This window comes from Gallinula chloropus, assembly GCF_964237585.1.
Source record: "Gallinula chloropus genome assembly, chromosome: 3".
Classification (NCBI taxonomy): Eukaryota; Metazoa; Chordata; class Aves; order Gruiformes; family Rallidae; genus Gallinula; species Gallinula chloropus.
The window spans coordinates 19975569-19998359 of NC_140087.1; positions in this window are offsets into that span (position 1 = coordinate 19975569).

The window sequence follows — 22791 nt, forward strand, 5'->3', positions numbered from 1 at the left end:
AGAGGTCACACAGAGAAGTAAGAGACTTCAGACAAGCCCCTTCTCTTCAGCCTCAGAAATTGCTGCCCTGGATTTGCCAGTTTGGTAGCAGTGGCTTTCAAGTCAAGGCTCAAGATCACAGGGAAAAAAAGAGGAAAACATTAATTCTCAAGAGCGGTTTGAAACATCATGTATCACTTTATCAATGTTTTTTTTCTGTTGGGTACTTACCCTTTTTAGATGCAAAGACTTTTGGTTTCTGTTGTGCAGAAAAGTGTTTCGCACAGTGACTTTTGGTTTCGGTTTAGCTAACGGGTGTGTGTGAAAAGAGCACTTTCTTCGTTCAGACCCATTCATTCACAGTTGAGAAATCAGTCGGGAGTGGAAGAAGCAGCAAAGCTCATTTCCCCTTCCAGCCTGTGACTAGAAACAGGTGGACAAGGTCAAGACACACTCATGAAGGATGTGAGTGAGATTTTCCAAACTGCAACTCGAGCAGATAGCGTTCCCACTTGAACACAACTGGCGCCCATTTCCAGTGAGATGCTTTGGGAAAGGCCACAGAGAGCTGTGCCTTTAAGAACTTATATGTGGTTGAATATCTAGCTCACAGTGACCAGAAACAACCTGTCCATTCATTAACTGCAGTTCCTACTTCCCTTATTTAATATGTCCGTTAGATGTTAAGTACAAAACTTGTTTTGATGCCTTGTCTACTCAACCTTCCCCACAAAACACTGAGCACATTCGAAGCAGTTGGGTGGCTTTTTTTTATTAATAGGAAATGATGGTATAAGAGCTGATTTGTGTACTTTTAATTGACTTTCTGCTTCCACCCATCAGCTTCTTGACACAAATCATGGAAAAACTAGTTCTCGCACAGTGAGTTACGAAGTGTTGTGATTTACCATTTGCTGGCAGGATGCTTGCATGTCCGCACATACAGCCTTGCTTGTGGTCAGAGGAAATTATTGGTCCTGTGCCAATTCTGAGCATCAGAAAGGGGGCTCCTGGTTACCTGTCACCCACATCAGCCAGCAGACCTCCGTTCCCTTTATGATCCGCCTCTCCAATGCAGATCGCCCAGTTTCCAGACTTGTTTCGCCAGGACACCAGCAGCGACAATACAACCCATCTCCTGGACCCCTCTGCAAATGCAGACCAAATCAAGAGCATCGCTGCAAATGTTTTCTGGAGGCTTTGTTGAGCTATGATTTGTCCTTCGCTGACGTTCCCAAGTTATTACCTGACCTGTAACCTAAAACCAGTTTCCGTGAGAAATATTTTCAGTTCACTTGCTCGTGGAGGTCAGAAGATACTGGTCTGGCACAAACGTCCTGTGCATTTTTACCGACCTCAATTTTTATATATAGCAAGCACTCCTGTGAAATCGATTGGTTACAGTTGGCTGATGAGCGTTATTTCTACCAGACAGTGAGATCACCTTGCTAGCGTGGAGACTGTTTTGGAGGAGGCTGCTGTTTTAAGCTTGGTTGAGGTGTGCCCACAAGTCTGTTTATTCTCATGTATCTTATGTGGTCAGGGTGGTGGTGCTGGAGTTTTTCATCGCTGAGCAATTTCTTCTAGTTTATTAAATGAAATTAGTTTCAAATGGAGTACTGGGTTTTCATTTGTGGTGCTGCTTTTCCTGTTACTGTTGTTGTGGTTTACCGTCCGCGTTGGGGTGTTCAAAAACTGCTCTTCAAACTCCACCAGGCCTGTTTTGTGATTTGTATTTTTACAGTTCTGAGCATCTTGGGGTGCTGAACATGGGCTGGGACTCACTCCAAGAGGAACTACAGTATATACAGTGTTGGGGCAGAACTGGAGCCAGTAAGGCCTTCTTTAATATACAGATGCTGCTGAGAGGTTGCTTTTCCAGATTGGCTTATTCCCTATATCTAGCAATGCATTTTCATCATTAGAGCAACTCACTGGGAGAACAAACAAACAAACAATCAAAAAAAGCAAAAGCAAAATAGCACACAGTCTTCCAGGCTCAAGCAACGGTGTAGAGGACGATGGTGAGCAAGTTTTGGTACTGATTTTCCCATCTGTAAGACAGAGAGATTAAGATTAATCACAGTGGGCTAGTCCCTAAAGGATGTCATGAAGGTTAACTTCTATTAGAAAGTACTCTGAGCTAATCAAAGAAAAGGTGCTACCCACACATATGTAGTGGGAGGCCTGGCATTTCTCTACCCAGCTAATGTGACAACATTTGAGATCGTGACTCCAGTTCCCAAACATGAGCAATAAGGGATTTTGGTCAGGGTGGTAGGAGTGACACAACCCATGGGCAACTCCTCAGGCTCTAGGGAAAAGAGTAACTGAGGGCACCATCTGCACAGCCCCATAATGGCCAGAAAAGCAGGACCTCACCGTTTTCACATGCCGATTCACATCAGCGCCTACTTCTTTAGGCTTCAGACAGGTACAGTTTAAACAGCACAAGAGGCACAGGAAACAGAAGGATGTCCCCCTTACCCTTGTCAGCAGCTCTGCATCACTTTTTGCCAATATATCTGACAAAGACTGCTCAGTAAGTATTTGCAGTCATAAAAAGTCCTGCTTGAGTACCATCGCCTCAAGATTTTGTCTGAGCTTCCCTCAGAGGTTCATGGCCGCTTCTGTTGGGTGGTGTAGTGAAGTGTAGCCCCATTGGGTCACCACAGCTGTGGAGGGAGGGAGAAGGAAAAGCCAGCAGCAAACGCCCCCAGCTGTGCCCTTCAAGACCTTACCGTCATCTCACGTCCTTCACATCAGTCCTCTCTGCTCCCAGCCCTGTCTCGTTCCAGTAACTCCATGACCACCCACAAGAGTTTTTAGTTCCCCTTCATCACCACGCATCCCCAAGCCCACTTATTTCTTGCTTGCTTTAAGACTGATGCTTCACAGCTGTCTGATGTGGTTCCTCTGGCAGAGCCTCCCAACATCTACCACCATATGAGCTCCTGCATACCCCAGTCATATCCCAGCCAGATCCCAGCCAGTTTTCCAGCCCCATTCCTCTCTCAAAGACCATTACAAAAGGTGGATAAGTCCCCAGCTGACTTTTTATTTGGTTTTAGTAGAGTTGGTGTGTTCGTTGTGTGATGTCTTCTCTGTGTGTCATCATCATCATCACCATCATTATTTCCAGTATTCAAAAGCCTTTAAGGCTCTCTGTTTTAAGACAAAAAAAAATTTGCCATTTAACAATGGGAGGCAGAGCCCTGCCAGTTTTCTCAGGTTGAGGTTTGGTGCAAAACAAAGATTGGAAACCACCGGCCTAACCAGTTCTTTAATCTTACAGCAATCTGCAGTATGTTCCAGTACTCAGTGGTGCTTATCATTAGAAAATGTTTCTGATCACTAACATAAATCTTCCTTGCTGCAAGTTAAGCTTGTTATTTGTTGTGCTATTGCCAGCAGACATGGACGCCACTATTACTGTCTCTGTTGCAGCTACCTTTTACATATTTGAAGGCTGTTGTCTTGTCTTCTCTTTTCCAGACTAGACACAGTCTCGTCTACTAGACCTCTGATCACTCTTATTGCTTTTGTCTGAGCTTTCTCCAGTACATTAGTAGGGCAGCGAAATATATCGCTGCTTTTCTTTGATATTCAAATCGGCCTTTGTGCTATGAATTATCCCAAGAGTTCCCATAGGCTTGGTTACCAGCCTATTCACCTAAATCCTCTGCTAAACCACCACTTTCTAGAATAAAGCCCTCATTCCTGTAGGAAAGCTGCCTTTATTTATCCCTAGCTTCATGGTCTTTCATTTGGCTGTCAAAATGTATGCTGCTTAACTGACCTTCCTTTAACAAGTAATCCAGATCCATTTTTCTAGCTGACCTATCACTAATGCTTCTTCACAGGTTTGTTGTTTGGAGTTTGTTGGGTTATTTTTGGTCTCCAGGTCTTCCACGAGGACTAGAAAGGAAACCTATGGGACCCTGTGAGGAACATCCCCCAGGGTGACAAATTGTCATTTACAGGCAATGTTTAATCTGTTCAATATAGGCTCTTTCAACTGTGTACTTCTCATTTATTTTCATAGTCATGCGCAGTGATGTCACTTGTCTTACAAAACCCTAAATGTGTTGTGTCATCGCCTGTTCCCTTACCAAACCTGAGATCTGCTCAGGAAGCAATAGCAAATGCTGTATCTGGGAGGAACCTTTCAGTTTTCAGGGTGAGTGATAAAGAGTTCAAGAAACCGAAGGTGGCATGTTGCTTGGAAAAGAAAGAAAAAAAAAAAAAAAAAGAGAGGCAGGAAATCTGTTAGACATAAGAGGAGTGTATCTGTACTCATTTCATAAAAATATGAATTAAGGACTGGAACTGACTATTACTCTAAATTGATTGCATCTGGTAGGCATTAACTGAGTACACATTTCTGAACTGTTTGCTGCTTTTTTGATCCCACTGGGTAGTCAGCTTCTGATATTTCCACTGAACCGTGTTTAATCATGTTTAGCAATATTTTAGTGATAAGAGTTGGTGGTATTATAGCTCCACTTCCAGTCTTTGATGCATATGATTATATTACCTGCTTCTTCAGTGAATGCAAAAATCCTCTGGTAACTTGTACTATTGACGTCTGAGGAAGTCAGGGCTGTTATTGTTTCAGTGTTCAGCATGCTGCCGCCGCATCGCTTTGATCCATGGCCTTATGTGGCTTTTGAAAGTGGAGGAGGGTGGAGGGAGAAGGGTTACTGGGCTTGTAAACATTTCTATTACATCAGATTAGTTTCCCTGCCATGTACAATCTGCTGGTGTGACTCAGACTTTCACATTTTATAAAGTCAGCTATGTCTACAGGGACTACAACCACTCTGAGAAATTCTAGATAAATGTGAATTAGTTTTATTCTTATCTTATTACACAATGCACAATTGTACAAAAATGCCCTTTTGTTGACTTTGAGTGCAGATGTGCAACCAATGGCAGACAATGAGAACAACGTGTTCTCCACCTCACCAGCTCCTTCATTCTTTGGCCGTGAGTCTTAACCCAGGTTTAGGACTAACCCATGCTCGTTCACAGTGTTCTCAGCTGCTCTCCACTCGCCTCTCTGTTTATTTATTTTTATTTTTATTGAGGCTGCACCTCAGTGATCTGAGATGGCTGCCACTAAATAGTTGGTGTCATGTTTCTCAGAGTAGATCATTCAACCACTTTTACTCTGGGGACTAGGGCATGCTTTTTCACAGCTATAAGAGCCAGGCAGGGCAATTTATTTTTGCCCTTGTATCAGTTTAGGGCACTGTCAGTACCACGGGAAAAGCGACAGTCATTAACAGCAAAAATGTTAATGTCTTTAATGATAGAATCTGGGGCACCACACATAACATTTTCCCCTCAGAACATTCTGGGCAGGATTTTCAAACACTCTGCGTCGTGGCAGCCAAAGGTTGCAATTGCTTTGTTGTCTCCCACATGATTCCTTGCCAAATGTTTCCACAGTTGTCTGCTGTTCAAATAATGTCTTACTAACGCAGCGGTCATTTTGAACGTGACAGGGAACAAGCAGGGTTCATGGGGTGTTTGCAGAGATCCTGTGCAGGAGCTGTTATTTCTTCAGCACTGGGCTGCACCAAGGAGTGTTTTTGTTTTCGGGTGCCCTACCTCACACAGGCACATCACCATGTCTCACATTCCTGGCAGTGGTAAATAGCCCCAGTCAGGTGAAGCAACTGTGCCAGATCCTTGAAGAAAACATGATGGTTATTCAGTGGGAGGCCCCAGATACTCACCCAGGGCCCTGCAATGCATCAGTCGACTCAAGAGTCAAAGCAAATGTTTTTGGAAAGTGCTAGGTAGGACTCAAGACAAATAAAGACAGTGAGTGAGAAAACAATATTCACGAGGTCCTGAAATATCTTTATTAGCCCTTCACATAGTTGGCCAAGTGTCACTCTGTAATTGCTTGTCCAGACACTAAAATCATGTGCAAACAAGACACGATTCAAGATGTTCACTAGATCAGCTGTCACAGTGCGCTGGTGCCCAGAGATTTCTGGTAGTGTCACGCATGAAAAGCCATTGCCACACACATCAGGCTTGAGGCTGGTCTCACGTGGGAATGGGAGACAGGACTTGAGAACAAATCAAGAAAGAAACTCTGTGACTCAAGGGCAGCACGGATCTAGTCTGACCTTCCTTTTTAGGTCTTTCTTCAGCTGTATTCAGTCATTCACTTGGGGCCAGTTTTGGACGTGGAAGCCTCTTGCAGCCCAGCCCAGTTCACAGCCCCTTGTTTCTTCAGGTGAAGGGGGGAACCTCTGTGGCTGGGCCAAGGTAAGCAGAGCCCTACTCGTCCATCTGCCACTGAAGGCCTTTCACCAGGGCACAATGAGCCAGCGGCCTGTGGTAGAAGTCGTGAAGCTTTTGTCATCCAGAGGATTGTGTCAGCAAGCCTAAATACGCTCTATTTGTGGAAAAGCATTTTCTTATTAACCAACCTGTATTTGACAGGGTTTTTACTGAAACAACAGCCTCCCCCAGGGCAGGTAAATGTGACTGTGGCAGCAGTTAGCGTTCCCCCGGGCCTTCCTGCATCTAGGATACAATTAGATACATTTGTCTGCAAATGCTTTAAATATTTCAGCTGGTATGCCATTAAGGAATAAGAAAGGGTTTTATGCAAAGAGAGACTTGGAGCACTGCAAGGCAGCCAATATCACAGGCAAGGCATAAGAATGATTTGGGATAGATAATGGTTGTGAGTAATGTTATAAATGATCTCATAGACTTTTTTTTTTTCCTGTGAAGTAAATGACCTTCCTTCTTCCATTTAGGGAGCCACGTGGCCATTATGGTGTGAAAAATGTCTCTCTCTCTGCCAGGACTGTTTAGTACATTTTTACTGAGGTCCACTGGATAATTTTAATGACATTTGCTCATTTTCACTCAGCTCTTTCACGTGGTCTTACCAAGGGCCCCTCCCCTCCAAGGCATGAGGAGGATGACAAGGGACAAGGGCTCTCTCTCAGGGATGCAGGAGGTTTCATGCATCTAGGTCTTTTCCGAGGTCTGAAACACCATTTACGCAGCCCACATCCCACCTTTACCTTTTTGACCCCAGATTCAGTGCTAACGCTGTCATTGACAGCAGCAGGAAGATTTACTTGTACCGCAGTTTGATTTGTAAGCACTAATGAGAACCACGGCATAGCATAAGGAGACACTACACATCTGTTACAGAAAAAAACCCCTATCTCTCCTTCAAAGATCTGATGGGCAATAAGATGTGAATACAGGACGTATGCAAGGATGCAGGCAGTGGCAGTCTCTATGAGCAGGAGGCCCTGAGCAAAGAATGCAGGACGTGAAGCATGTGATGCTACCAGGTGGGTTATCGGTGGGTATTGCACTGTGTCAGCAGTTGGCTCAGGCTTTCTCCTCACCTCTCCAGGCCAATTCTTGGCAGATGCCACATCTTCTACCCCTGCCGCTGTACACTTAGCCATGAAGCTGTAATGCGGCAGTTCTAATTTGAGATGCGCCTCGAGGCAGGGCTGCCCTGAGATCCCACCTTTGCTCTCTTTTTCTGTCTTAATGCAATGACAAATAAGCTCCATTTGGAAAAGAAACCCACCCGGGACCCACTTAAAAGCTTTCCTTTTCTCCTTATTTGGTAAAATTTTCCTCCTTTCCATCTCTGTGGCATGTGCAAGTAATGTGAAGAGAAAATAGTAGTACCTTCATTATGCCTTTGTTTTCATAAGGTATTTGCACAGGAGATCTTATGAAAGGAGGCCTTATGTCCCAATCAGCTTTTATTATTATGGATGTCTATTAATGGGTGAATAGCATGAAAAGGTATTACATGCTTGTTTTAAGTTTAAGCATTTGTAATAATGTATTCAAAATTGTTAGACATCGTGGCTAAAAGTCCAACTGAGGCATCTGTGGGAAGCTCAAACCCCCCAAAAAAATATTTCAGTGATATAAATTATTCAAATCATTATTAATCTCACCCACTCTTCTCGTCAAAGTGTATCTGAAGGATTCCTGCATGGGATAAGATTCAGCACACAAGGCAACAATTCTACAACTTCCTTTGAATCCCAAGTTGCTGTATTTGCCACAAAAACTTTCTTTCAGCCAGAGTCCCCTTGAAAATGTGCTTCAACTTAAAGTGTCAGTTAAAACGCTCCATCAAAACCTGAAGCCCTGCCTCCTTTTTCATTCAGGATTTATTCTGGCAAAGCTCCCCTCGAGTCAAGAAGAGACACCACCAATCCAAACAAAAGGTTCACTGTTTGACTCAATGAACTTGTCATCTTTGCATAAAGAAATGGATAAGAATGCAAACAAGCCATTGTCCTGATGTGGCACGTAGCTTATAGGAAAGACGCTTCATTCAGCCTTATGGCTCAGGTGGGCCACTGGATCAACTCTGTGCTACTAAGTTTAAACCTTTGGTCATGGCAGCCCTACTGGTGATCCTCAGATTGCTCTGCTTTAACCATCTGTGGTGGCCACAGAGGGGCAGGTGAAAATCCAGCTCAAGCTTGCAAGTCCTGATGCATTTCTGGAGCTCACACTGATGCCCTGGTCTCCCACCCTGCCCCATCGCGTGGTGTGGTGGTGGCATATTGAGGTACATCAGCCCTGAGTGCTGGAAGCCTGCCAGCAACAATCCCACAGGCCCCCATCACTCCTTTCTGGCCTTTCTGCCAGAACATTACGATTTACTTTCCACCGCTTCCTCTCCTTTGTGTAGATAAGGTCTGACAGCACTAGAAAATGGGCTGCTTACTGACGCACGGTGAGGGTGGCTCTGGTGCCAGACTATAAGATGTAATTAAGATACGGGCAGGTGACTCCCATATGGTGCGGGCTGACCAGTTATGTGGAGAGACCTTATGCTAGACTAGTAAATTGTCACGTCATATTTCTAGGGAGAGTAAATGGTGTGTTTATGCCGTATCAGTGTACACTCTCTGCTGCATTTGACAGAATATTTCTTTCAAGTTTATCAGTGTTTTTCAGCACCTGCAGACCAAAATACCTAGCGTAACTCATTTACCCTCTTCTCAACATTTGGCTTCTAAAATTCACGGGTGTTCGGGATAAAGGATTGCCTGGATTTGAGGTAGATGTCTCTGTGCAATAAAATGTTCGTGTTTGGAGTTGAAAAGGACAATGATTTAGTGGAGTATCGATTTTTTAAGGAGAGGGAAAATTGCTATTGGTGGTTGGAGTTAGTCCAGCTAGAGATGAGGCAAAGCAAATGAGAAGATTCATCTGCTAACGTTAGGTACTTAGTTTCCCTTACTTAAATAATTACTTATCTGCCATTGTAGAAAACTTTACAAACATAAACGCAGTGTCTCTCTAAGGTAGGGAATAATTGCTGTTTTCCATTATGATCACAGCAGAGGCCCCAGGAGGTTGAGACAGTGCCCACACCAGTTGGTGAGGTCACTGCTGAAAGCCACCAACATAGTGCAAGCCCTTAGGGCACACCAGCTGCCATCAGACTAGGGGTATGGTTGACCAAACAACCTGCCTCAAAGAGTCATGCTTACATTCACCCCACACTTGATATGCCTGCACTTCCTATACCCTCTGATCCCAACCTGTGGAGTGGTGTGGAGATGCATCTGGTGTCCGGAGACGCATCTGGTGTCCAACACCCTGCAGCCCTCAGATTCATGGGGCTGTGGCAGGCTGATATGGGTGAGCAGAAAGGGAGCTTTCAGAAAAGAGGGTGATAACACCACTCATGTTGGTATCAAACACAGAGGGCCACGGGCGGACTGCTCTCCGCTGTACCAGGAGCTCTAGAAAATCTCTGGAGGCTGCTTCCACCCAGCTCAGACCTGTTAAATTCAGGGTACTCATCATGAACCTCACTTGCTTTTTGCACCCATGAGATGTATAACAGTGAACAAACAAAGAGTTTGCCCAAGGGCCCCCAAATCAAAATAACAAGCAGATGTTGTAAAGTGCAACAACATTTTGCAATTGTCAAACGCAAACCCTTTTGTTCTCAAATGCATGAAAATTGTAACAGTTTCCTGCAGAGAGGCTACTGGCAAGGGGTAAATCTGAAAACAAGCCCACATTTAATAGATTCATGCCATTAACAACTAAAAATAAAATAAAACTTTTACAAAAGTTCCAGACTTCCTCACTGGGGAATCCACAGATACAGAGGTATTTTCATATCGCTTTTTTATTTGTGCCAGCTCAGATTAAGCACAGACCACACACTGAAAGACTGGTCACTCTATTACAACAGCCATCTGGAATTCCCTCAGATTAAATGTGCCCAGACCATTGCTGGTTTATGGCTGGAACAAGTTAGTGCAGAAAACCAAAAAGCATAAAAATGTAATGTGGCCAAACCCTTAAAAATAACTAAGAAATATAGTTTGCCCTTTTTGCACTTACTTCAGGTCTGCAGAAGTGCAGTAAATAAAAAACAGCCACTAGACCTTTCTGACGACTTGTGCCAGGTCTCACACCCAGATTATGATCTATCCATCCACCCTCTTGGTAAAGTGGACCTGTTACTATCATTGATAAAGGAACAGAGACAGGACAGTTTACCCTACTGAAAAAAAAATTAAAGAAGTGGGAAATCCAGAAAACAACTGATGGCCTCCCCTTGGGTCCTGTTGTTATTTTTCATGCTATCCTTTCCCAACCTGGTCCCCCACTGCCAGCCCACCTGTATGTCTCTACAGCCAGTGTCCTATCTGTCACTCCTAGGTGAGACCAGCCTCTACAACCCCTCTCTGATGCACTGAGGAGGTGTGAGGGGCAATTCTGTCTGTGTACCCATTGCCATTGTCTTGCATAACGTGATGCACAGCTGAGATCTGGTGGTCAAGATCTTGCTGCCAAGCATCCTCAGGGTTGCATAGGTTGCTACTCCTCAGGGATGTCCTGAGCACAGTAACAATCCAGATGCAACCCATTGCTTAAGCATTTGACTTTCATGAGATAACTCATTCTAAAACTTCTCAGTTACAACTAGGATGTCATTTACTCTGTGCAGACTACATGAGTCTTACAACAGTCAGAATTCATCTTGCTCCTGACAAGTGGGCAAAGTGGAAGCTGGTGTGTCAGAAAGGCTGCAACCTTGCAGATGTGCCAAAGGAGCCACTCACCCATGCCAGGGCTATGTGCAGAGTCAGGCCTAGGTGCTGTGTGAAGCACCTCACACCCAAAGCAGAATTGCTTCATACATCATTCCTGTGGCTGTTCCATCCCTAGCCTTGCAATAGGCTTTCTTCTCTTCTCTCCCGTCTCTGTTGCACCGGTTGTCGCATGAATTTACCCATAACTTCATTTGTCATTCAGCTGCAATCTCTATGTGGAGGTGGCTGTTCCAGGTGGCTTTTCCAAAGCAACAATCCTCTACTTTTTTTTCCAGTATGGAAAGGAGGACATAGGACTCCAGCCAGGCCATACACCAGGTTACATCTTCTGTTCATGACTTGGTGACTTTGTGGAGGCAAACTGCAAGAAGATGCATGAGGATGCCATCAGTCTTGTCACACAGGTTTCTTATGGCTGTGGCTTCAGGGTTGTGTGCTGGAGAACTCAGAGCGAACATCAGATATTGCAGATCACAATCCGTCTTCTCAGGAGTGGATGCTGTGGAGAGCAACATAAGGCCAAGTTTCTTATTGGTTTCACCCACAGAGATCCTAGCTGAAGTACACACTGCTTTGACAGCTGGGCACCTGTACAATGAAGAAAATTGGCCTTGAATTTAGCAGCAGGGGCACTGCTTGTTAGACAGTGTTTTTACCTGAAGACCATGTTGCAGACAGCACAGGAGACAACAGGGCATTGGAATTCAGGTTTGTCAGTGCAGGCCATCAATCTCCTCAACAGGCCATCTTCACCGCTGCTGTATCCCCTCATGCAGATGCCTACGTACACAGCAACCCCTATTTCAAATAAAGAAAAGCAAATACATCTTTTTTTCCCCTTTCCTTATCACCTAGCAGGCTTTGTAACACACCGTATTATTTTCCTTCCAAGCGTAACAAAGCTCTGCGGCAGGATTTATCGGAGCACCGGTAGCACTCTGCATTTGGTGCAGGTGAGACAACAAAGCTGCACCTCCCCGCCTGCCCTCCAGGACCTTACGCGGTGCCTACACAAACATTAGCAACATGTGTAGCTGTTGCGCTGTGCACTTACAGGGTGGAAGTGTCAATCTGATCTCCTGAAAGGGTAGTTTGCGTGATGCCTCATGACATAATAGTCTTGTAGCATCTTTAATTTAAAACAAAAGCTCCTGCAGAGGGTTGCTCTTACAGTCTCACCGACCTGAAAAAATCAAGCGGGGAGACAGCATGCAGACAGCAATACCTTAGAGGGTGGCGCTCACGGCTCTTCCGCTGTTGGTTTGACAGTAATGCAAAAAAGGCACAACCAAGATCAGCGTCAGTTGTGCTGTGTGTCGCCCAAATACACACAGATACAGTTGTGGGTCCGAAAATCTGTAGGCAGATTTAACTAGCTGCTTTTGATCTGTATAGCATCTTCAGGTGACAGCAGCTCCCACTTGACAGATAGGGCAGAGGCTGAAGAAGCCAGGTCTGCACAGTGCTTTCTACACGCATGCACTACTGGCACTATTGAAACGAAGCATTGTCAAAGAAAAACTTGATCTGATTCAGCAAATCATAGTTCTCTCCATGCTATGCATCCATGCTGGAAGTACTTACAGCTGAATTTGGCTGTCTTCCCGAGCTGATTCCCAAAACCCTCAGTCCACTTTTTGCACATGAGTGCATGCAACGAGTCATGGTCACCGCAACCATTTATGCTGTGGAGGCATGAGCCAGTTTTTGAGGAATATGCAGGAAAGCTGCATGTCTTGAAGCCTGTTCCCCCCTGCCTCCGAGTCTGAGTGCTCTACAACTGTCATGCAGGAATGGACTCAGGGTATGGGACAGCAGCAGCAGGACAAGGCAACCATACCCCATGTCCCACCCTCGCACCACAGCAAACCCTCTCCTCATCTGTATCAGTGCAACTGTTTATGGATCACGTCTGATTCTAGACCCAGAGACCCCCAAAATATGTGTTTGCTTCTTTTTTTCCGAGCAGAAGAGATACCTGATCTAATTTACAGCACAGATCCATGAGCTGTTCTGTCAGGAGCAAAGAGTGGGTGAAGGTGGAATGAATGCTCCTGAAGCTAGCACTGACATCAGCACTGGGATGTGGGCAAAGCTCAGCCTCAACAGAATCAGGTATGGGCACCTCCACTCCTGTCAGGTAACATGTGTCCATTAACAGCTGTGCCTGCCAAAGTACCAGGGTGCAGAGGAAGAGAATTAGAGCACACGAAGAGAGGAAGAGGACCATTAGCTGCACAAGAATGCTGTTTTTAGGTGCTGGCTGCCATTGCTTTTCCTCCCTTTATTCCATTTCCCTGACATGAATAATTTAGAAAATTAATAGATTAAAAATTAATATATGCTGTTGAAGAACATGCATCCTTTCCCCATTCATACTGCAGGCCCAAAGATGACCCTACCCCACCAGTCTCAATTATTTTTATTTTTCCTTTGTGAATTTTGGATCCAACAGCTGAAGGGGAACTGAACAAAGCTGGGAAACAAAATTACGAGCGTACAAACAACCCAGATCTTGACTGTGGCATTTCTGCACTAAAAGCTGAAAAATAAAAACATACAGAGGAAAGAAGGACTGACCAAAAACATACCTGAAGAATTCCCCTTTGTGAGCCTGTTTCCATGTCTTTTGGGATTAATTTAGTCAAGGAGGGGACTGTGGATATGTTATAAACTCCTGCTGTTCCAACTGCAGGCTATTTTAAGCAAAACAAAATCTTAAAAATACACAAAACAAAGGCATAAGCTCGAGAGAGATGCCCATGAAGCAGTGTGTCCAACATTCAACAACCTGTATCTGATAGAAAAGTTTCTATTTAGCTCAGTTTATGACATTTTAAAATATGTACTTTAATCATAAAAAGGGAAAATAAAACATTTCATTGAAATCCTCAAGTTACCATTTGCAAGGAAGGTCTGTGAACTCACCAGAGGGTGAGCTTTGGGTTTGAGACAAGTTCAAATTTTAGTAGACTCAATGCGACGCTTCATTTTTCCAAGGCAAACCAAGTGAATACCTGTCAGCGCTCTACCTATTTTTACACTCTTAGGATTTGCATCACTGTATTTTCTGAGCCACTACTCTGTGTGAACTTTTATAGGAACTTTCAGTATTATCTGCCTGATACGGACATGGAACAACTTGGTCAGGGTGATGCTGAAGTCTGATATGGTGCACTCAAAATTTTCCACCATGCAGGCAGGATTTTCTCTGCCCAGAGCTTCTCATCTCTTTGTTTCCAGTCTCTGTAAACTGCCTGTGGTCTCTTTATGTTGGGATCACTCTTTGCTTTTCTCCTCACCTGTTTCTCCCCGACTCTCACTCCTTACCCCCTCCTCCCACTCACCTTGTGCGTGGATTGTGCCTCCCTAACTAGAGGTACAAAAAGAACCAACCCAAAACCAAAACTCCAATAACACATGGAGGATGGAATTCATCTCATATTTGCTGCCATCACATTATTTTCTGTGCTTGAACATTACATTCTATTCTGCCTAGGCCCAAAGCTAGGCAAAGATGTTTTGGCAACTGATCTCACTCTACTATTTTATTTTTAAATTCCTTTGTGTCCCCCACTCCTCCTCTGCCACAAACACTGATCACCCAGTCTGGAGAAACACAGAGCACCCCATAGGGTGGGGAGAAGGTCTTCTCCCCACAGGTCACAGGCGTTGCTACTGACACAGCAATGCAGCAGCAGGTAAATTGGGAAGGCAAAGGCTCCGTACGGAGGGGAAGGTTACTATCCAACAGTGCTTCTCCCTGTATTTCTCTATCCCAGGTCTTCCTTTTAAGGGGCCTGGACCCCCAGTATGGAGTGACTGGGGCTCTGCAATGATGTTACATGGGGCAGGAAACTGATGTTTCATCCCTGCTGGGCTCATTTTGAAAAAACAGGCTGCTAGGAACATGCTGTCACACTCAGGGCTCATCCCAGGACATTTGGTCTTCTCATCCTCAACATGAGGAGGCTATGGTTCCACAGGAGCTCTCACTCCCACCACCAGTTCCCAGGCAGCATCAGGAGCCAGAAGGGCTGCAGCATATCCACCTGCTCCTAGCACCCCTCTTCTCAAAGGCATCAAGGGCAAGGTCTCCAGCCTACCCCTCGCTAAGGCCTAGTGTCATCTGTCTGTCTGTCCAGCAGGAACCAGCTGGCAGTTTTGCAATGTCTGGCACACTTGGGTTCCAGTACTGCTGGCCCTTTTTATGGCTGTTCTAACAAATTGCGTTATTAGTAATTCTTATGGTTGACTTACATTGTCCCACTCCAGAGTGTACGAGCTGTTGTTAGCAAGCCTTGTCCCCCAGCCCAGCTGCATTTTCCGTGGTGTGCCTGATCTGCGTGTAATTCATGGCTCAGCTGGGATTTCTGTGGCATAAATAGCATTACACCATTATGAAATGACAATAGATGCCAGAGCTGTTACCCGTCGAAGTGGAGCCTGAGAGTGCAACTTCCACCAGACTAGCAACAATTAGGTTCGTAAGTGTAACCAGATCCTATTGTTAATCCCAGCTCTGTTTGGGCATCTGTAACAACTGGTTATGTTGTAAGACCACGATGGCTTCCAAGTAAGAAATCACAGCGTTCTCATTATGTGCTGAGTGTTCATCACATCAGATCCATTTCTCAGCATTTAATGTTAATTACTAGCTTGGTTTTATATTAGCTGAGAGCTAAATGATGTAGTACTGCAGAAAACTATTAAGATCTGCGTCACATAGGCAAACATAACCATCCACTTCCAGAATGTGAAATGGATAATGAGTGGGTATAAAGGAGTTCTCAGAAACCCCAGCTGAACGCATTCAAGAGCAGCGCTTCCTCTTTAATGGGCTCTCTGCCAGAATGACACATCACTCTGCCTCACTGAAGTAATTTATAAACTGTCCTTCACAACACTCTTTTTTTTCCCTCTCCTGTGTGTGCTGCTTCTCCTCTTGGGGATAGGCACAGAGGGAGGATGCACCTAATGGTAAAACACTGCACTGTTCAGAAGAGTAAAATTCTTGGAGAGAGCAAGAACCCAACTGTCCTCGGGACTAAGCCTAGAGGAAAAGGGAGGGCAGGGGGATGTGAAAAGCAGAGCTGCACAGAAGGAGTTGGCTACCAACCAAATTCCTGATTCTTTGAGGCTGACTTGGGTTTTCCACTCGAAAGCATTGCTTTGGTTTCAGACTGTAATGCAATATCTGAAAGCATCCTGTGTAGTTCCCTGCATTCCTGGAGAAAGCCAGGCTGGAGCTGGAGGTTGAAGTAAAGGTCTGCAAGGTTTACACAGCACTCCCCTGGAGGGATGGTGCTGAGGTGTATCAAAGAGTGTGTTTAAAGGGAGGGAAAGGAGCTGCTTAAAATCTCTGTGTACCTTCCCCTCCCTTCCTCTCCTTCTGCCCAAGCATGCTCCAATACAATGAGTCACTGGTGGTTGTCACAGGCCTGGGATCCCCACCGTACTGTCCTGTGCACAACAACACAAACCTTGCTCACAACACCAACATGAAAAACTTGACCCAGAGATAAAGACACGGAGAGCACAGGACAATTTTAGCCATCCTACGGGGATTAACAAACTACTGGCGAGATTTTGGCCTGCATTGTTCCAAGGAGAGCCTTTCTGAAAACAGGGCTGGAAGAAAGGGAGAGAGCGTTGCACATTTTTTATGAGGAGTTCCTCCCAAGCCCGAGGAGAAAATAGCAGAGGTGCTTGCTTGTGGTTGATGAAGGTGGAAGTCAGCCTCCTGACAGTGAACGAAGGTTTATGGGCAGAGTGGGGATAGGCTCTAACAGAGCTTGCAAGTGAAGAGGAATTATTTCTTCCTGATATAACAGAGAGACAAGACCCAGCACAGGGATGTGATCACCAGAGAGAAAAAGGAGCCAGCAAAGAAAAAGTGATGATGGAGTAGTCCAAGTGATGAGCTAAGGAAATGACCATTGCAGCAAAGTTCCTGCTGTAATAAAAATATTAAGTTGCTGGATGCTAAGCAGCTCTGCAGACAGCCAGGAGAGCTTATATGTAGATGGAATATGAACAAGAAATCTGCAAGGCATAAACTTGGCATGTTTATTTAAAGAGAAAATACTAATTACTTAGGTCATCAGAAAAAATGAAAAAAGTGCTCCCACTACTATCTGAAAATCCTTATGCCAGAAAGACTGTTATGCCTTTCTCAGGAAAGAGGAGTCAGCTTTTCTTTTGGGTAACTTGCCCAGCAATTACCTGATTCACCGAAGCAATTGCCTTGTCCACTGTCAGCTATTTATGTAACTATTTATACACGGCCCGACAGATGTTCTGTACTTGCAGTCTAGATGTGAAACTACAGACTCACATCGAAAGCTTAAACAGGACCATAGCATGCAAAAAATGTCCCCAAGCAGACAATTTCTAGGCAAAATCCTTTAGCAGAAGACTGCCCTGCCTTTAACCAGTTCCTTGTGAGGTGCAGCGCTGAATATCTAATTCAAGATGCAGCAGCTCTGTCAGCAGAGTTCAAAGCACGGGGAGTTACAAGGGAAGCATAGGTGCTCAGTAGCCAGCTTTATAAAGAGAAACTACATGTTTATCCTTCCTTGCTCCGGTTTCCCGGGCTCTGGAGGGCCTTCCCTTTTGTTCCTTTGAACATCCAGTACTTCTGCCTTGACACGCTAGGGCCCCAGTTACTTCAAAACCATTGTTGGGATTTTCCACAATCACGGCCTTCTCCCGCAGTTGGAGGAAAGGGTGGCTTCTCACAATGAACTTCACATACGTGCAGACAAAAAAGGCATTGTGTGGGCTGCCGCTCGCCTTTGTTTCCCTGTTGTGCAGAATTCGCTTCTCTCATCCACCTGCCTAGGGCTGCCAGGGACTAATATGGGCCACGTGGCATTGAATTTGTCCAATGCTGAGCTTTGGACAGAGAACATCTTCCTTTACAATTAAGCTGAGCTGCTAACTGGGGAAAGGTAAGGCTATCTGCTCCAAGGAAATTTTTCTCTGGTAATCTCCTCCCTGTTTCAGGAGTTTGTGACCTCAGTGAAAAGACACTGCAAATTTTGCTACTATAGCCATTTCAGTAATTCAGCTAAATCCTATTGAATTACTTGAGTTACTTTGTTTTCATCTTTAACAGCAGACTTAGACTTGAACACTCCTGTAAATTGAAAACAAATGTAGATTAAATACCCAGCAGGGACTTCTCTACCTACCCCAAAAGCTACTTAACACTTTCTCTCGTCCTAGGAGCATCAACAAACTCCTCCTTGTTAGGAAAAAGTATTTCTAGGACCATAGATCAGCTTACAGTGATTACTAGTGGGTAAGAAAAAAATGCAGCAGTGAGTGGAGGATAAAAAGGAAAGCATACAGAGAAAGAAAACTTGAGTCACAGCTTCACAATCCACAGATACAGTTCAGACATTTTTTTTTTCGTGAATTCATGCTCATACGAGAAGCGCTCACATAAGCATCCAGTTGCAGCAACCCTTAGGACCAACCAGATTTTCTAATGGAAAAAATAAAATTGCCTGCAAATAGTCATGCTTTGGGGTGAAGGAGGCGGCTGCTGCAGATGTTTGGTGCTGCTCTTAGATATCACAAAATCACAGAATGGTTTGGATTTGAAGGGACCTCAAAGCCCGTCTAGCTCCACCCCCCCCCCGCCATAGGCAGGAACACCCTCCACTAGACCAGGTTGCCCCAAACCCCATCCAACCTGGCCTTAAACACTGCGAGGGAGTGTGAAGCCACAGCTTCTCTGGGCAGCCTGTGCCAGTGTCTCACCACACTCACAGAGAACAATGTCTTCCTAATATCTAATGTAAATCTACCTTCTTTCAGTTTAAAGCCATGACCCCCTTGTCCTACCACTACACTCCCTGAGTTACTGGAAGGCTGCTATAACGTCTCCCCAGAGCCTTCTCCAGGATGAATAAGCCCAACTCTCTCAGCCTGTCTTCATAGGAGAGGTGCTCCAGCCCTCTGATCATCTTTGCAGCCCTCCTTTAGCCTCACTTATCCATGTCTTTCTAGTAGTGAAGGCCCCAGACCTGGACAGAGTACTCCAGATGGGGTCTCACAAGAGTAGAGTAGAGGGGGAAAATCACTTCCCTTGCTGGTTTTGGTGCAGCCCAGGATATGGTTGGCTTTCTGGGCTGTAAGCATACATTGCCAGATCATGTTCTCATCCACCAACACCTCAAGTCCTTCTCCTGAAGGCTGCTCTCTATTCATTCTCCACCCAGCCTGTAGTTGTGCTTGGGATTGCACTGACCCATGTGCAGGAGGACCTCGCACTTGGCCTTGTTGAACTTCATGAGGTTTGCATGGGCCCATCTCTCAAGCCTGTGAAGGTCCCTCTAGATGGCATCCCTTCCCTCTGGTGTGCCGACCGCACCACACAGCTTGGTGTCATCGGTAAACCTACTGAGGGTGCACTCAATCCCACTTTCCATGTTGCCAACAAAGAAGTTGAAGAGCACTGGTCCCAATATCAACCCCTTTGGAATGCCAGTTGTCACTGGTCTCCACTTGGACATCGAGACAGTGACGACAACTCTTTTGATTGCAACCATTCAACTCATTCCTTATCCACCAAGTGTTCCATCTATCAAATCCACATCTCTCCAATTAAGAGGCAATGATGTCATGCAGAACAGTGTCAAATGCTTTGCACAAGTCCAGGTAAGACATCAGTCATTCTTCCCTTATCCACTAATGCTGTAAACCCCTTAGACAGCCACCAAATTTGTCAGTCACAATTTCTCCCTAGTGAATCCATGCTGGCTGTCACCAATTGCCTTCTTATTTTCCATTTGCTTGAGTGTAGTTTCCAGGAGGAAACAAGCTCCTTGACCTTGCTGAGCACAGAGGTGAGACTGACCAGCCTGCTCAGTACTGCTGAGTCCGAAGGTGGCAGGGCTTTTTGCAGCCTTCCATCACTATTCAAACTACCATCTCCTTTGTGCAGCACAACTGTTTTGCCAGTAATGCTTTGCCCATCTGATGAACATGTTTTGTGTTTAAAAACTGTCGGATTACAGGTCAGGAAGGAATTATACTCAAGCACTGAAGCGCCAGGGCTGAATAAGTGTTGAAAGTATGTTTGGCTCACCATTTGGGGCAGGTGACTATACTCTACAGGCTGTTATGCCAGGCGTGGTCTCAAAGGAATTGGCAGCATGGGTGAGCCCATTGCAGCTTACCTGCTTTCTTCTCTTGACCTAACCCTGGAAAATTCATCTTGTCGGATACTTCTTCCATCCACCTCCAGGATCAGATGAAGTAATTTTGGCTTGTTCCACTGGTACATCACTTGTAATACAAGTTTTAGGAAGAGCCACGAAAGGGCTGATTCAGGGCATGCAGGTGCTTGCGCATGGGGTCCCTTTCAAGCCACCATGGTACCTCCATGTGCCCTTTAGCAGGTCCTGTCCAGGCTGCGGGGAGCCTTCTGGCCAGAGCAGGGCAAAAGAACTGCCTGGTTGATTAAATTACCCATGATGATGAGCTGTTACATCTCACATAGGTCGACAGTTGTTAAGAAGAAAAATTATAACATTGAGAGGGAGTCAACTAAACTTCAGGAAACCAAATTTTCTCACGGGTTACCTCAGTTTAGATGTGCCCAAATCCCTTGAAACATCCATACAGAAATCAAAATGTAATTTAGTCAGTGAATTGCAATCTGCTCTTCATAAAGCCACTGGAAAGTGCAGATGCCATGATTGCACTGTGTGCTCAGCGTGACGCGGAGCTTTTGAGGAAAGACATTACCCATCGTTTATTTGCAAGGGACCATTATTTTCATTATTGCTGTATCACCTGCTAGCGTTGTTACCATTAAATGTCTATTACTGACAATGTCTGTAATTAACTTCTGGTTTTAGAAGTTTATAGCTTGGCGACTGTGGTAGTATTTCCAAGGTGTAATGGTTGACTGATAAAAATCTCACCCTGGAAACATTTATTTCCTAAATTCTGTGCTCTAGCACTGCCATCACTGTACTTTGAAAAATAATTTCACAAAGTAGGTTAATTTAAGCAAAAATGGTTTTTACCTTTTAGGATATCTGTTCCATCCTTTCATTACTGTCAATGATTTAAGGTTTCAAGATACTTGGATGAGATGGGAAGGGGAGGACAAAAGACAGAGGCATTCACAGATTCCAGTTTTCTCCTCCTCCCTTGGCTGCCAATATAACCAGACACACACTTCAGCCTGGAGGAATGAGCCCTTAGAAAGAGCACCTTCCTTGTGGAAAAGAGATGATTTCTGCCACACAAGCAAGAGAGACCCTTGTATTTCCTGGCATGGGGTGGCATCATAGAAGAGCAGCTCTGCTCTCCACTACATGATGCTCTCAGAGAACTTGGATGAGGTCAAGCAATGACTGAGCCAAGGGGGTCAGATATTTAGGGTTGTCCTGGACTCTATGGCTTAGCTCACTTTGCTGGGCTGTAAGTGCAAAGGAGAACAGCCAGAGCCCCACTGGCAGAGTTTCCACTGGGAAAGAAGAGAGAAAAGGAAAGAAAGGGAAAGCCGCTCCAGAAGAGACAAAGTTGATAATGGAGTTTATAATTAGGAGAAAGGGTGTCAAACGTTTCAAGGCTCTTTGACTGTAAGTCACCAAGTTGGAACACCTTAGAGAAGAGTGAGTGTGGGTGTTCAGCAGAGACAGATGCCCCCAATTAGTAATTATCCGTGCTTCAAAGAAAACTGTTTTAAGTTTCCTGCCTTACAGATTTCACTGGTAGGGTTACTTGTCAAAGGAAGTACATATGCATAGTACTAATGTTAGCAATGAGTGGGATTTACAAATGACATTTATCTCCAACATTCAAAGAATAATAGCTGAGGGAGTGAAGGGCTAAGGAGTGCTTGTTTGGCTGTTTCATTACTCTGGTATTGCCAAAAATTGGAGTACTTTATCTATGGCTTTTGCATCCTGAACTGTGACAAATTAGTGAAAAGACAAATATATATATATAAAGCTATATATAAATGTGTGTGTGCGCGTATGTATTCTAGCATAAACTGAAAGCATTTTCCCTGTTTCTCCCTGAATCATTGCAGTGATCCCTTTTAGTCTGGCTAAAAATATGAACATGGTGTCATCCAATATGACCAAGAGGGAGCAGGATCAAAGATGCTGCATTCTCACAAACAGCCACAAAAACACGGGATTACAGAAGCATTTGCTCTGGAAGAAATGCTGGATGGTGAACTGAAGCATTAGCAAACTGCTAACAATACACCTGGACGTGTCTGGAACTTCTTTTGGGGTTCACTTTTTTTTTTTTTTACAGAGCAGAGACTCCAGTCCCTGGTCATGGTGCTCCACAGAAGCAACCTCCCTCAGTTCTCCTCCTCTGACCTATTTAGTTGGGTTTGGGTTTCTATTTTCATACGAAGTAGTTGAAATCAGCCTCATCATTACAGCAAAGAGCATTATCTCTTGCTGTTTTCCATCTAGCCCCAAGAATAACTCTGATGTCAGCGGGGAGCTCTCTCTCTCTCTCTCTCTCTCTCTGGCAGCCATCTCCTCCCTGTCAGTTTGTCAGATAAAAGGTCAGCTGGCTCTGCCAGCTCCTTAGAGGGTCCTAGTGCATGTGGTACTTTGCTCATACCCCACCACCCCAAGCGAAACAGCCCCGGGAGAAGCCAGCTCCCACTCCTGACTTCCAAGATTTCATTCAGTTCTGAACCTGTCCT